Genomic DNA, 17,055 nt, shown 5'->3' with positions numbered 1-17,055 from the left:
ACATGTAACTAAGCATTAGTAGGCAATCCTATGTAAATGAGTGTTAGGATACTGAATCTCAGTGTCACATAGCAAATGATCACATTCCGAGTAGTGTAAGAGTTACATAAGAGAGAGGAACAGAGTAAAACATAGGTGAAATCACAGGGGGGAATGTCAGAAAGAAATGCAGTGTATTGGAGGACAGTGTAATGTGACAGGTGTCAGACACACATCATGGAAAGAGGCGTGCCACAAGATAAGCATGGGAAAGTCAAGAAATGGAAGGTGTACACTGTTGCCTACACCAAAGTTTCTTGCTGGGCGTGCATGCGCACGTGTGTGCGCCATGAAGTGCGAGTAACGCAGTGTGCATGCGTGTAAGGTAGACTGAGCATGTGGGAGCCTGTAGGCAGACTTGTAAGACTGTTTGCGCTGGTGTGCACGCATTTTAACCCAAATAAGCAGATTCTGAACCGTGTAAGCATGTGTGCGTGCGTGTAAGCCACTGTGAGCGTGTTTCTGCTGGTATGCACGTTGCTCCCCCCTGAGGAAAAAGAGAGGAAAAAGGAAGCAACAGACTTAGTAGGAAGCTAGCAGGGAATACTGCTGGAGCTAACAGGTGAAACAATTAGAAGCAGGCAATTACACAGACAGAATAGTAGCTCAGCCAAGCACTTAAAACTCTGCAAACAGCAGTGCAGGATGTTTCTCTCAAGAGACACTGCAAGACAGGAGTAAGCTATTAGAAGTGAAAACTGAAAAAGCTGAACTCAGAGCAGAAATGCTAGGGGCTGCCATAGCTGTCATAAGGAGACATAGGCTACTTGCTGAGGGTGGTGACAATGCAGATGGTGCCAGACAACCCACAGTGAGGAGACAGAGAAGAGTGTACAGGCCCAGGGTCACCTACCACGGGTTACATGAGCTGGAGATAGTAGAGCACTATAGAGTGGACCGAGACCTCCTGCAGCAAATTGTCGAGCTGTGCAGGCCACGCCTCACACACAGAACCAACAGAGGGGACCCCATCCCAGTGGAAACCAAGGTATGTGTTGGCATAAGAATACTAGCAACAGGTACCTTCCAGAGACCAACTGGTGATATGATGGGGATATCACAGGCATCAGCCTGCAGGGTACTGCACCAGTTCCTGGATGCCATGTCAGCACATGTCGGTGAACATGTATATTTCCCCAATGCCCGTGAGGTATTGGCCAGCAATATGTGTCTCTTCCAGCAAATAGCGGAATACCCTGAGGTAGTGGGTGCAATAGACTGCACGCACATATGCATCAAAGCACCAGCCGGTGAGCGTAGCAGGGCCTACATTAACCACAAGGGCTTCCCCTCCATCAACTGCCAGGTTGTATGTGATGCCCAGGGCATAATAATGAATGTGTGTGCTGGCTGCCCTGTGAGCTACCATGATTCCCATATCTGGCATTTGACGCAGCTGTACCAGACATTTGCCAATGGGGACATCCCACATGGACACCTAGTGGGGGATGCAGGTTATGCACTGGAGCCGTGGCTGATGACACCCATTAGAAATGCACATACACCTGAACAGGAATGCCATAATGAGGCACATGCACAAACACGTAATGTAATAGAGCATGTGTTTGGGCTGCTCAAGTCACGGTTCCGGTGTCTGGACACATCTGGTGGAGCCCTGCAGTACTCACCAATTACATGTACCCAAATTGTCATGGTATGTGCTATGCTACATAATATGATCTTGCGAAAACAGCTGCAGCAGGACCAGCATAGGGCCGGGCCAAACAGCCCCCCACCATTGCCAAGGCCATCACAGACAGAGCGTGACTCGGAGGAGGAACAACCTGAGCCTGCCCCAGTAGGCAGAAGGAGGCATGCCCAGTATGCCCTGGCCTTGGCAAAGAGGCAACATATAGCACATACACTGGTTCAGTAGGGACCCTGGGAATGATACCCTTTCCGACTCACTCATATAGTAAAAGGGATGCCTAACATGACACAACCTGCAGTCAAACATGTACAGGGAGTGTAGTATGTGCATCCGACATAGTCAGCCCTACAGCACCACCTGAGGCAAGATTGTCATGTGTTAAGCCATGTGACACCATCTAGTATATGCAAACATGATGACCCTGCCAATATCCCACCTGCACCAAGCATGATGCCACACCATGAAGACAACAAGACCAAGTACAATAATTGGCAGAATTATTTCTGCAAGTCACAGGAAAACAAATGTCTGATAGCCTGGGATGACATGCTGCCAAGACAGAATGCACCACCTGCCAGGGATGGCACTCACCCAGCACACCTGGCTATGTGGATACTGGCAAAGGCTGTTGTCACCCCCACAGTGCCTTGAATAGGCAAGGCTGGAAACACAAACATTCATGCAGACCAACAAAGATGCATGCAGACCAATCACACCCCAGCATGGAGAATGGTAATATCTGACCTGTAACAGAAACCTAGGTCAAGGCTCATAAGATCACACTAATACTACCAGGTCTCTGTGAAAGTACTGAACTAGTACACTATGCAGCAACAAAGTTTGGCCAGTCAAACAGGATGTTGACAATTGTATGCAAACTATCCCATGGCAAACCTGCAGGCACAGCATAATGCCTGTTAGGTTCACACACAAAGTAGTTGGCCAGTAAGAACACAACCTAATGTCCAACACTGAACTGTACATGTGAAATGTAGATGAGGTCCATACACAAACACAAATGTGATGGACCACAGATCCCAACATATAGGTTCTAGGTCTAGTTTACTGTGCCTCTGTCTAATAGTGACATGGGAGTAATCCCTGGAAGAAACCTACGATCCCCCATCCATAGTTTATAGTTTCATAGTTAAGTACTAGGCTATCTGCCCTGGGGCATTTGTAAGCCTAGCCATAGTGATATGGCTTTCGCCACCCTGTGTAGTGGTACAGAATAGATTAAGAATACTGTGCCTCTGTCTAGTAGTGACACAGTGAAGATCCCCTTACATAAATGAATTAGTTTACTGTGCCCTGGTCTAGTAGTGATACAGAGGTGACCCCCGGGGTAAACCAACGATCTCCCATCCACTCATCAAGGTTTCTCTTGAAGAGTGTCAGTGAGGGGCTCTTCCCAACATGAACTGGGATTCTGTTCCAGAGCATGGGAAGCCTCTGGGTTATGAACCTATTCCTCCAGCATGTTCTATTCATACTTGTGCCTAGGTGTAAGTGTTTGGCTCTTGTGGTTCTGATGGATTTGGATCTGTTGAGGTGGATCATGTCCATCAGATCCTGATTGGACATGGCTTTGTACTTCAGGCACAGATCACCTCTGAGCAGGCGGTATGCTACTGAATAGAGCTGGAGTTTCTTTAGTCTGGCAGAATAAGACATATGTTGGAGACCCTTGATCCTCTTGGTGAGGTACTTTTGTGGTCTCTCCAGCTGCTGCAGGTGGCGGGTGAGGTACATACCAAATGGGGAATTGTACTCAATCATGGGTCTGATAAGGGAGGAGTATAGGGGTACAATGACCTCCTTTGATCTGGGTGTGAATCCCTCCATGATAAGGTGGGCAAGGTAGAATGTCTTTCTAAACACTTTGGCAATGTGGGTGTCAAATGAGAGGTCGCTGTCGACATGAGTCCCCAGGTCTCTGATTACTTTGTCCGTACTCAGTGGGTTACTGTCTATGTGATAATCTGTGGGTACCTTGTTTTTCCCAAAGGGAATGACTATACATTTATTGGCATTTAGTTTATGGCCATGACTCTGGCACCAGTTGGCCTTTTCTGTGAGGCCATTCTGTAGGATGTATGTCAGCTGGTATATCAACTATGGCACCTAGTTTGCAGTCATCTGCGAACTTCGGCAGCCACAACCCTCCCATGTTTGATTTAACATCTGAGAAATAAATGCCAAACAAGAGGGGTCCCAGGACAGAGCCCTGTGGGACACCACTTGTGACTGGCTTTGAGTCTGACATGGCCCCAGCGATTATGACTTTATGTGTTCTGTCCTTTAGCCAGTTTGCAACCCATCTAGTGACATATGGGTTTACATTTAAGCTGCTGAGCTTAGCTATGATGCCTAAGTGGGGTATTGTTTCAAAGGCCTTAGCTAAGTCCAGGTAGGCTGTATCGACTGTTTTGTCCTCATCAATGGCTCTACTGACTGTTTTGAAATAATCAACCAGGTTCAAAAGGCAGGATCTGCCCTTTACAATGCCGAACTGGGTGGGATCAAGTGTCTGTAGGTCCCCAATGTCTCTGTTTATGAGTTCCATAATGATTCTTTCCATAGCTTTGCAGACCAGGCTGGTTAAGCTTATGGGGCAGTAGTTCCCAGGGTCTGTAGAGGTACCACCTTTGTGGAGTGGGACCACTGTTGCTGTACGCCAGTGTTCAGGTACATATCCTGTAGTAAGGCTAAGGTTAAATAGCATTTTTATGTGCAGGTTAAGCTCCTCTTGGAGTTCACGTAGCACGCAACCCAGGATACCGTCAGGTCCCATTGATGCTGTGTTTTTAGCTTTGCTGAGGGTTGCTCTCACCTGGACATCTGAGATGACAGTGAGATTACATTCAGCTGGGATAAGTAATTCATCTTTTGGGGGTGAGTGAGGTGAGAAATTTGCACTGAACCTGTCAGCCAGAATGTTGGCAATATCTGTGGGTTCAGTGTATTATTTGTCGTTGTGAACTAACTGTGAGCATATCTGAGGGTTTACGCCCAGGTTTCTAACATAGCTGAAGAAGGCCTTGTGGTTATCTTAAGTGTCCTTAGCGAGTTTCTTCTCAAAGTTGGCCTTGGATGTTTGTATGAGGGAACATAGCTTTCTGCTAGTGTTGATCAGAGATGCCTTCCCTTTATGGGATTTTGCTCTGTCGTGCAGTAGCTCCCTTCTTTTGTTATACAATTTGTTTATGGCTGAGGTCCACCAGACAGGATGCTTGCCCTTGGTGGAGAGGGTCTTGGATTTATTTGGGATTGCATGATCCATGCATTCTTGGAGATGTCCATATAACGCATTTGTGAAGGATTCAGCATTGTGGGATGTGGTTTCCACTGGCACAGTGGGCTTAGGGGATACCATCTCAGTCTTAAGAAGAGTGAAGTTGGCTTTTGAGAAGTTTTTCACTATAGTCTTTTGTGCTGGGGGTGTAGGTGGGATATGTATATCCAGGGTGATTAGTTTGTGGTCAGATCTCACTAGTGAGGGGTATACATCCGGTGTGGAGCATTTTGTCCCCATGTTTGTGATGATCAGGTCTAGTATAATATCTCCCCTAGTGGGAGATGTGACTAGCTGTCCCAGTGCATTTGAATGTATGAATTCCAGGAACCTCTGGGCCAGGGTGTTAGGGCTAGAATAATGCACCCAATCTATGTTAGGGTAGTTGAAATCTCCCAGTATGATGGTATTTGGTGATACATTGATATCCTCCAGTGTCTTCAGGAAGGCTGAATGGGGTTCCTGAGATTGGGAGGGTGGTCTGTAACATGCTACCAGTTGTATAGCAGTTTTGCCTATGGTTAGTTGCACCTGTATGGTCTCCGATGCTTCATGTGTTGCAACTAACCTGGAGGTGTGGGTGTCCTTCATGAATATTGACACACCCCCTCCCTTTGTGGTTCGGCCTGGGTTTTGGGGTCGAAATGCATGATATGAGGTATAGCCTGGTAGTGCAGGGGTGCTCTCAGGAGCCTTGAACCAGGTTTCTGTCACTGCACAGATATCGATGTTCTTCATACTGAGGAGAGCTTTGAGTGTGTGCATCTTGAGGTTAAGACTTCTGGAAAGTACACACTGGGTATGCTCACACATTTAGATAAATGAGACGTGTCAGTCAGGAAGCCATATCAACTGTGAACTGGGCATGCTCACACACATAGGCCATCTCACAGTTCAGCTGTTGAACACACATATCTGGCATGTGTTTGTGTTAATACAGGAAATCCCACAATACAGATATCTGTCCACTGCACACAGTGAAATGACAACAGAGACATAAGTACAGAACTGGATCCCACTCACATGCATACAGCTGCCACAGTACACAAGTTGTTCATAGAGATAGGGAAAGCTATGGCAATAACGTACCACAAACACTTTCAGAGCAACAGATACTTGCATGGTGTGTGCAATTATACGTGTGAGAGAACTGTCCCTGTTGGGAACTACTACAACACACCAGTTTCTGCATATTCCCCCTCTAAACACAGAGGATGTCAGCACCCTATAAGTACAGCAGAAGAGAGATATCCCAGTAATGCAAATAGCGCACTCCGCTACTCTGTCTTATACTACTGTCATAACATAGTTAGGTAGGGGTTTGAATCCTGCAAGTGTGTGTGTGTGTGTGGGGGGGGGTAGTAATGTGTGTGCAATTACAAGTGTGAGAGAACTGTCCCTTTTGCCAACCAGTACAACACACCAGCTGCTGCATAGTGCAATCTGTAAACAGAGATGATGTCAGCATCCTTTAAGTACAGCAGAAGAGAGCAGATCTCCCAGTAATGCAAATAGCGCGTTCTGCTAATGCGGGTCTCTCTCAAGTGTCATAACATAGTTAGGTAGGGGTTTGAATCCTGCATATGGCAAGCGTGTGTGTTTGGATGAGGGGAGTTTGTGTGTGCGCAATTCTGTATGAAAGGTATGTGCTTTTTGGCAATTAGGAGAACACACTACATGATGCACATTACCCTTTCCAAACACTGATGATGTCAGCACCCTATAAGTACAGCCGGAGAAGGGAAACCTCCCAGTAATTCGAATAGCGTGCTCCGCTAATGCGTCTCTCTTAAGTGTCATAACATAGTTAGGGAGGAGTTTGAATCCAGCAAGTGTGTGTGTGTGGGGGGGGGAGTAATAGGGTGTGTGTAATTGCAAGTGTGAGAGAACAGTTCCTTTTGGGAACTACTACAATACACCAGATGCTGCATATTCCCCCAGTAAACACAGGTGATGTCACCACACTATAAGTACAGCCAAACAGGGCAAATCGCCCAGTAATGCAAATAGTGCGCTCCGCTACTGGGTCTCTTACTATTGTCAGAGCACAGTTAGGTATGTTTTGGAAACCCACAACTGCCACGTGTGTTTGTGTCATACAAAATGCCCATGTGTGGGTTGTTGTTCATAACAATGCATGACATTGCTTAAACCAGCAATGGCAATGCACACATGATGTATGTGTGTGCCACATACACATATATACCTGTGACCTTCAATAGTTCCCATGTCTGACACGTGTCTCAAGTGAATAAATGGTATTTGCACTGCATAACATTATGACTGTGTCTTACTGTGCAGGGGCTGCATGCGGTATGTGTATATACAGTGTGAGTTGTATATGGTATCATCCTAACAGCGGGGGATACACATTTGGTCTGGGCCATATAGTCTACATGTAGTCGATGAACAGGTGCTGCATGTTCCCACCTGTTGTGGGAGTGGTAACATGTTGTTCCACTGCAATTCAGTGAGTACATGTTAGGAACCTTTCAGCTAGTGTGTTGTAGCTACAGTAATGCTCACACACAATGTTCGGCTGGATGCAGTCCAGCCATATAAAGACATATGTAGAGACCGTCATATTCCCAGTGTTGTCAGGGAGGACAGGTGGGTTTCCTGTGTATGGGAGGGTTGTGTGTGCCAGGCTATGAACCAGAAGGCAGTCCAACACACTGTTAGCTGCACATGGATAGGCCCTGATGCTTTGTGCTGTGCCAACAACCTGGAGGTGTGTGTATCTGTGGTGCCTTGAGATACCTCCCCCCTGTTCATGTGTGGTGCATGTGTAGGGGATGACAGGCATGGTATGAGGTATAACCTGGCAGTGATGGGTTGCACCTGTGAGCCGTGAATCAGGAATCTGTTACTGCACAGATATTGCAGTTCACCGTGCTGAGGACAGTGTCCAGTGCATGCATCTTGCGGTGTACACTGCTGATGTTGTGTAGCATTACTGTTAGTGTCCTATCCCATGTGATACCCGTGGAGGTGGCTATGTAATCTGAGCCCTGCATCAAAAGGCACTATGTGTGTATCAAGAGGTTTCGCCAATATACAATGGCCCATGGGTGACACGTGCAAGCTGCCCCCTGCAAATCATTGTGGCTTCCCTAGCATGTAAGCACATGCTGACAGGCATTGGATACCCTATGAATTACATTGGAGATTGAGCAAAATGTAGACATAGAACACCCTTCCTACATATTGTGGTAGCATACCTGGTGAGGGTATGATGGCAACCAAGGTCAGGCTCATACCAGCCCATGCCACATGCTGAGAGAGCCCTTCTATGTTCCCCATCATGTAGTCCAGGGAGGTACGTCTCAGGTCATATGTGTCCATGCCTCTGACTGACCTGTATGCATGTGTTATGTGGTGGACCATAGTGCCCCACGGGCATATCACTGTGACCTTCACCATGTACAGCCTGTTGAGTGGGACCCCACTGCACTGGCCAAGAGAGGTACCTGACACATCTGTAGCAGGTGTGTTGTGTAGCCCTACAGGCTGTGAGTGTTTGGCACACAGGATGTGTGTGCCATGTGTGGCATGTGCTCTGTTCCGACTTAACGTATGCCTGTGTGCCAGCTGCGGAGGTGTGTGATGCTCAGGCAGGATGCTATTCTGAGGCTCCAAGTATGCCCCAGTGTGTTCATGTGTTTGGATTGCTGTCAGTGCAGGTCTATGTCAGACTGGTATTGTAGTCACTGTAGTATGTCATGCCACCTGACAGGGTATGCCAGTACTGGGTTCAGAGTGCTCAGTCCCTAGATTGGCTATGTGGTTGCATCTCACACATGTGTTGTACATTCCTGGCCAGGGGAGAGGGTTGACTGCATACATGTGGCAGCTATGACATTGCCACATGACTCACATATTCCACAACTGGACCATAGAGGTGATTCACAAGTTACCTTTGCACATGCTACCATAGTAGTGTGATTGCCATGGTGATTACCAACACATAGGGCCAATGGGGAACAACATACTGAAGGTGAGTATGTGTGGGTGTACTGCTTCTGATTTCATAGCGCTGGCATTTATGTCTGCACATGTGGGCAAATGCCAGGTAAGTCATATGCGATGTGTCACAGGCAATGTACATGCGAACAGGACAGACAGTGACATTCTGTCAAGTGAGACATTGACATACGTATAGTAAGCTATGCAGATGTCACTAGGACTCCACAGAAGCTCTGCAAATCTGCATTGCAGGTGGAATCAGTGTTCCAGGGAACCTCAAGCAAACATGCATGCAAACAAAGCTACAGTAAGCAGGGCTGGAAGTAGTCCATTGTACAACAAAGAAGGGGTACCACTTCCAGTAGGTAACAGTGCAAATATGCAGGCACTATAAACATGTACCCAGGAATGCACAGCTCAGATGTCCATGGTAAAACTGAAATTATTTAAAATTTAATTTAATTTAAATTAAATTGGTACTGCACACATATCAACATGCACAAACATCCCCATTGCATAGTCGTTGTGGGCAACATGCACCATTAGTGTACATGTCCATCATTGCGTATCACTACTTGCATTACCTTCTCCCCTGTGCTACCTATGTATGTGGCTATCTGTTGACATCCTTACCACCAGTATGCAAAAATGTGCAGCTGTTACACTATGGTACTTACTATGGGTGTAGATAACAATTCAGGACAGTCATACAGTTACTGCATCAGGCATTCTGGGATATACACACAATCATATCAGCACACTGTACTGTTACCAACATGATACTAGTAATACACGTCTATGTAGTCACCCTGTGCATCAGCAACATGTTAACCTGTTCCTGAACTGATGTTAGAGATTGCAGAAGGTGGCACAGTTTCATCATATGCACAGGGTGTGAACTAGGTATGCCTGAGTCTGGCACTGATACCACCAATTGACATGTATGTGTGTTGGTGAGGGACAGCAGTACAGGGTGGGGCACTGTTGATGCAGTGTGTGCATGTATGTGGTAGCCCTAGGTGTTAACATTTCGCATGTGTGTATGCATGCACACAGTTCCACCTCATGGCTGCCATATACCGGAGTTTGTGGACAGCCACAGACTGCACCTGCCAGGTCATACAGATCAGTGTTTGTTGCCACGGACACGGTACCTGTGCCTGGCAGGGGTGCTACGGACCATATCCAGTACTAAGCCAGACTGGGTACTGTCATCAGAAGCGGGTGTTCGTTGACTGGACACAGGTCCCTGCTGGGACTGTCCAGAGCCACGTGCATGTGGTCTCCTGGGGTGGTCTAATGACAGCACAGACCCAGCATTGCTGGGGCTGCTGCTGGCACTATGGGGGCATCAGCGGGCTTGTTGTCGTCTGCGCCGACTACCAGCTGCTGCTGTTGCTGGCATACGGCCACGTAGACGCCGCAACCGTCCACCATTGCCCTGGCTCATGGACATGTAGTTGTGGAACTGCTGTAATATGTCACCACAATGTCTGTCTATGACATCGGTGAAATTACGGATAGCATCCGCAATGTCATGCATACTGTAAGTCATGGATATGCGACATGCTCTCAGCTCCCTCAGACCCTGTCTGGTGTACCTTTCCATACATGACTGTGCCTGCATGACAGTCTGAAACATAGCTGAGGTTGACAGACCTCTTTGGGCATGTCTGCCAGAGGCAGTACGCCCACGGATGCTCCCACGAGAACCCATGGGCAACTGTCTGTGTGGTACCATCTCAGAACCCTGCCCATGGCTGCTGTGTGGGGAAGCATGTGCCACAGATACCACATTACACTGGTCAATGCCCACTGTATCCTGTCCATCACCTAGGGACATTGGTGACATGGGATGTACTGGCAGGATGACTGTGCGCAATGATGGGGTTGACAGCTGTGTACTGTCAATTGGCTGACCAATGACAGACCCTGACACACCTTCCTGTGCCATTACACAGATATCATCATTATCAGTACCTGTGGCACCAGATTCAGGTTCCCTGCTGCAGGACACCAGAGCAGCACCAGAACCTGTGGGAGGAAGACAGGAAACACAGTTTACAATGTCTACACTATGTTACCAGTGATGCACACATGCACACATGCACACATGCTCGCGTGGACACATGCACACATGCACACATGCACACATGTGCACATGCACACGTGGACACATGCACACATGCACACGTGCACACGTGGACACATGCACACATGCACACGTGGACACATGCACACATGCACACATGGACACACGCACACATGCACACATGCACACCCTGCAGTATACACACAGAGCACTACTGAGTTACACTATTATTACTAGCACTTTCACGACTATTATAGGTATTGTTAATACACACTCACCAGCATGGATGGGCTGCCTTGCTGTAACACCGGAGGGACCTGCAGAAATGAGGGGATTAATGTCAGTGGGCACAACTGTGCCATTGATACTGCGTATGATACAGTTCAGTAGTACAACAGTTGCCTTTCACATGTCAGCTGCTGATATTGGCAATATCACACCTGCACAATTACATACTATGTTGACAGCTAGATACCAAGGACACACCTTACACATGCATAAACTAACAGTGTACAGAACAGTCAAGTGTACATATGGCATATTACCTGCATGCTCCATGTCGTGTTGTTGTGTGGCTCCAGCCTCCATCATAATGCAGGTGTGTTGCTGTTGATGTTCCTGGGCTGGAGCCACAACACTTAGGATTAGCCCCTCCAGTCTGGTGAGGGGGGATGTGTGGCCACCCCACCTCCTGTGGTGACCTGTTGCCTGTGGATATCCGACGCACGCTGACGGACATTTCTGATTAAATCACTGCAGTGATGTCGTACCTGCTCATATGTCCTATTATGCGTGCCCATGTCATTTACCCTACGGACAAGGTCTTGCCATAGTGCAGCCCTCTCCTGCTGATTCTGGATGGTGCGGGAAAACAGTATGTCATAATCCTGCACCAGGCTCTGGTGTATCTCTTCATCTTCTGCTGCAGAGTAGGCAGGAGTTCGCTGATGCGCCATGTCCCTGAAAGAGAACACAAACAGGATATCAGCAAACTATGACAGCAAAATATGGCACACATACTATACATGATACTCAACTGTAGTGATATACTACTACTCCCATATGTAGCACGTGTGTGTCTCTTGGTGGATACACATGTACATGGCCAGATATCAGTGCTCAGCCAACACCTGTGCAACAATACCTGCCACATTCCATACAACATAGTACCAAGCCCCATCAGTCAGCACACTGAGACAGGTCCAATGCACCACCTCACTCTGGGGGTTCGTAACAAGGTACTGTATGTGGAACATCATCCACTAGTGTGATCTGGACACAAACTAATCGGCCTGGATATACATATCCCACCACCACCACCAGCACAGTAGACTACTTTGAAATATATGTGAATAGACGGATTTTCACTTGTTAGGACTGAGATGGTATCCATGCAGCCCACTGGGCCAGTGGAAGCCACAACCCACAATGCTGAACCCTTTGCAAATGCTTCCCACGGACATCCCAAGAATGCATGGAGCATGCACACACAATTCTAACCCAGACCCTATGCACAAAGGTTAAGCATCCTGTCTGGAGGACCCCAGCCATAGACAAATTGTATAACGATAGAAGGAGGCTACTGCAAGACAGAGCAGAATCACATAAAGGGAAGGCATCTGTGGTCAGCACTAGTAAAAAGCTAAGTTCTCTCATAACAACATCCAAGGCCAACTCTGAGAGAAAAATGGCCAAGGACACTAAAGATAACCACAAGGCCTTCTTCAGTTTTGTTAGAAACATGGACCAAAAGCCTCAGATATGCTCAGAGTTAGTACACAACTACATAAAATTCACTGAACCCACAGATATTGGCAACATTCTGGCAGACAGGTTCAGTGCAAATATCCCCCCTCCCTCTCCCCCAAAAGAAGAAATACTTATCACAGCTGAATGTAACCTCCCTGTCATCTCAGATGTCCAGGTGAGAGCCGCCCTCAGCAAAGCACAACACACAGCATCAATGGGACCTGATGGTATCCCCGGATGTGTGCTACGTGAACTCCAAGAGGAGCTACAATCTCATATAAAATGATATTTAACCTTAGCCTTACTACGGGATATGTACCTGAACACTGGCATACAGCAACAGTGGTCCCACTCCACAAAGGAGACACCTCTACAGACCCTGGGAACTACCGCCCCATAAGCTTAACCAGCCTGGTCTGCAAAGCTATGGAAAGATTCATTATGGAACTCATATACAGCGACATTGGGGACCTACAGACACTTGATCCCACCCAGTTTGGCTTTGTGAAGGGCTGATCCTGCCTTTTGAACCTGGTTGACCTTTTCAAAACAGTCACTACAGCCATTGATGAGGGCAAAGCAGTCCATACAGCCTACCTGGACTTGCCTAAGGCCTTCAACACAATACCCCACTCAGGCATCATAGACAAGCTCATCAGCTTAAATGTTAATACATATGCCACATGATGGGTTGCAAACTGGTTAAACAACAGAATCCATAAAGTCAAAATTGCGGGAGCCATGTCAGACTCAAAGCCAGTCACAAGTGGTATCCCACAGGGCTCTGTCCTAGGACCCCTCTTGTTTGGCATTTACTTCTCAGATGTGAAAGCAAACATGGGCCGGTTGTGGATGACAAAGTTCCCAGATGACTGCAAACTAGGCGCCATAGTCGATACACCAGCTGACACACGCATCCTACAGACAGGCCTCACTGAAATGGGCAACTGGTGCCAGAATCATGTCCTAACACTGAATGGCATGAAATGTATAGTCATCCCCTTTGGGAAAAACAACGTACACACAACTTATCACATAGACATACATATAGATACAGACCAATAAGACATATGGAGGGTTCACAGTATGTAGGATATTAAATTGTTACTTTACATTACCTGTGTTTGTCACAGCTGATTGCGTTAACGTTTGTATAGGTTCATGCTGCTGCTAGTCCAGCTTGATACTGTCACTGATGACAGCTTCAACTTAGTTTTTCTTAAGTGTAGTTTTTGTTTGTGTTTTTATTTTCTTTTTTTCTTTCTTTCTCTCTCTCTCTCTCTCTCTCTGTCTCCAGATGGTGCAATGAAAGTATTGCATGCGTGGACTGGGAGTACAGGATGCTTTTGTAGGTATCTGCTTATGTCCATGTGATGGCCTCTGCACCAATTGTTAGCCAGCATTTGCTGATTGCATGCAGCCAGTTGTGTACTGATTGCAGTTCTCACTGTGATTTCAGGACAGTGCTATAAAAAGGTATGTGAGATAGGCATTGTCCTTTCAGATTGTAATGGCAGGGACCATGCTGGTATGCTGTGGACACTGTTCTGTGAGTGTAAAGGTTAGTATCTCTCTCATATTTCAGGCTGTGTTGTAGATTAACATTTCTCCATTTATCTCTCCTGTTTCCTGTACTAAGTGTGTATGTAAACTGACACCTACAACTACTACTACTACTGTTAATATGGGTGTGTGTGCTTTCCTGTGGGACTTGTGGTGTAACTGGTATATAGCAGTGGCTCATGCAATTTGTTGCTATGGCTTCAATATTTGTCCTTTACATTTACTCCTTGTATGCCTGCTAGGTGTCTTGACTGTAGTGTGTTGCTGTGGCTTTCCTATTTTCCATGTACATTCACACCTTGGAATGCTTGCTATATCTGATAGGGTGTTACTGCATGCAGTGTGGTCTGGCCATGGTGTGGGCCTTGACATCTATTAGGGTATTTGATTATGCTGCTGAGCAGGCCTCAGAGACTCTCAGGTGCATCTTTTATCTGCCTCATGGAATGGTACATATCAGTGGGGTACACCCATTCAATTGTCTGGTATTCTGTAGTTGTGACTGTGGGTTATCTTGAACGTATGTATCACTACACTATTTCTGGTGTGCAAGTGGTGCATACTTTCAGTACTTCATAGTCACCATTGCATGTGTTGTAACACCTTTCTGCCTACTGTTTGTATATTTCACAAGAGTCTGTGGGGCATCCCTGTAACTCAGTCACTGTTGCTATGTCTAGGCTATTAACTATTCAAATATGGCAGTGTCATACCTGTCAAGTGTACAGATATTTGCAGGATGTCCACATTTTTGCATCATATTTTAGTCCATATGTCATAAAACAGCTTTTTCTGGCAATTCACTCAGGGCTCAAGTCAGACTACGGTGACACACATTTCATTTACAGACTTTGTACCCTTCCAAAACTCCAAACTAATGCAAAACCTGTTACTCTCTCAACTGTCTAGGTTTGTAGGGGCAATATTTAATATGTGTCCCTGTTTGTGGGCCTTGGCTCCACATTTCTTATTACTTAGTCCAGATGTCTTGCTGTATGAGGTTGTGAGGTAGGGGCAGTGATTATCCTGCTGTGAGTATGTGTGTGGCTTGCAAGGTGCTACAGTGACATTATTACCTAGTAGCTACCAACTAGCATGGCTGTTTTTGTTCACACATTACTATTGTAGAAATCCACTACATTTGACAGTAAATATTCATGACATGCTTTGTGTACTACACATCCTATATTCCCTTTACATTAATTCCTACTATTGCATGATATATTTATTGCAGCTCAATGTTCTTGTATAGCAGTCATGACATAGTGGTAAGTCATGCAGCCTACTGTTTCCAAGGTCCTGGGTTCGGGACTGACAGTGGGATTTTATTTTGCTTTTGAGCAGTCTACAGGCCTTGTCAGAGTGACTAAGGTACTTTTAAGCAGTTGTAAGCAGGTTAGCGCTGGTTTGCGCGGAGCTCATGCATGCGCACTGGCATTTAGCTTCACGCACACACGCGTAGCTAAGCGCACACCAGCGCACGCCCGCTTACAACTGCTTAAAAGTGCTTACTCTTGCTCACACCCGTGCTATTTTCTTTGAAAGAAATGAAAATGGGGAGACAGGAAAGTGGTGAAAAAGGGGTCACTAAGAGGGTAGGACAGTAGGAAAACAAGCTCGGGATTTGCAGGAAGGGTGTACAAAAGGCCCATAGCTGCCCATTTCTTTATCAGCAACAGCTGTGCATACATGTGTAATTTCGTGTGAAATTTGGAACCTTCCACCCCTGAGACAGGGGTGAGGACAACAAAATGTGTTGTATAGCCAATTGTAATTACCAGTTAACATGTCCAGCAGACATGTCTGCGAAATGGGCAGCTATGTATGGGGCATAATTTTTTTGCGGAAACAGAGTGCCCTTTTTTTTTTTTTTTTTCAGGTGAGAGTGGTATGTCAGGTACGGGTAGTAGGTATAGTTGGGGAGGTAGGTAGGGGAGGTTAACAGACAAGACAGACAAGACGCATACAGGGGTGGTGTATGACACATGTGGGGGGATACACATTTGACGGGGATGGATGTTGGGATATCTAGAGCCCATGAGCCCACAGATGGCAACAGTGGAACTGACATCCCCACCCATGGGCAGTTGCCACTGTGTCTTCACTGCCCAGGACGGGGCTGTGCTGGGGGCTGTGTAGGCCGGGCAGCAGGCACACCCGTTAGTTGTGCCACCCGTACCTCGAGCTGACGTAGGGGCCCAAGCACAGAGTGCCTGATCTCCCTACACACCACAGTCCGGACACTATGGAGGGTGAGTGTACGATCTCCTCCAGCCACGCTTGCAGAGGGGGGACGAGCCTCATCCCCTGCAGCACTTCCACCCGCAGGTGGCACAGGGCCACCGGAGGAGGGTCTGGCCTGGGCACTAGTGCCAGGTGCAGTCGCCAGCTGAGGTGGGAGAGGTGGGTCCGCTGGGGCCCGCCTTCCCTGTTTTTCTGTGTTTTGTAATATTTTAGGATGGTGTGTATTAGTATCAAACAGTACCATTCAGAATTAGTTGTAACAGCATGCATTAGTATTCCCATTAACCAAATACCCATATATTCAGAACATTAAACAGCAGGCATAACACATGCATTATTTCAACAACGGTACACAATCCAACAGCATGCAGGGTTGATTGATGGCAACAGGCCATCAGGTTCAGATGTATGAACAGGGCACATGCATCAACATACGTGCAAATATTTATGAACCAA

Source organism: Protopterus annectens, chromosome 10.part0 (assembly GCF_019279795.1).
Source record: "Protopterus annectens isolate FY-2018-M chromosome 10.part0, PAN1.0, whole genome shotgun sequence".
In the NCBI taxonomy this organism is placed as follows: Eukaryota; Metazoa; Chordata; order Ceratodontiformes; family Protopteridae; genus Protopterus; species Protopterus annectens.
Note: the sequence above shows the minus strand (reverse complement) of the source record.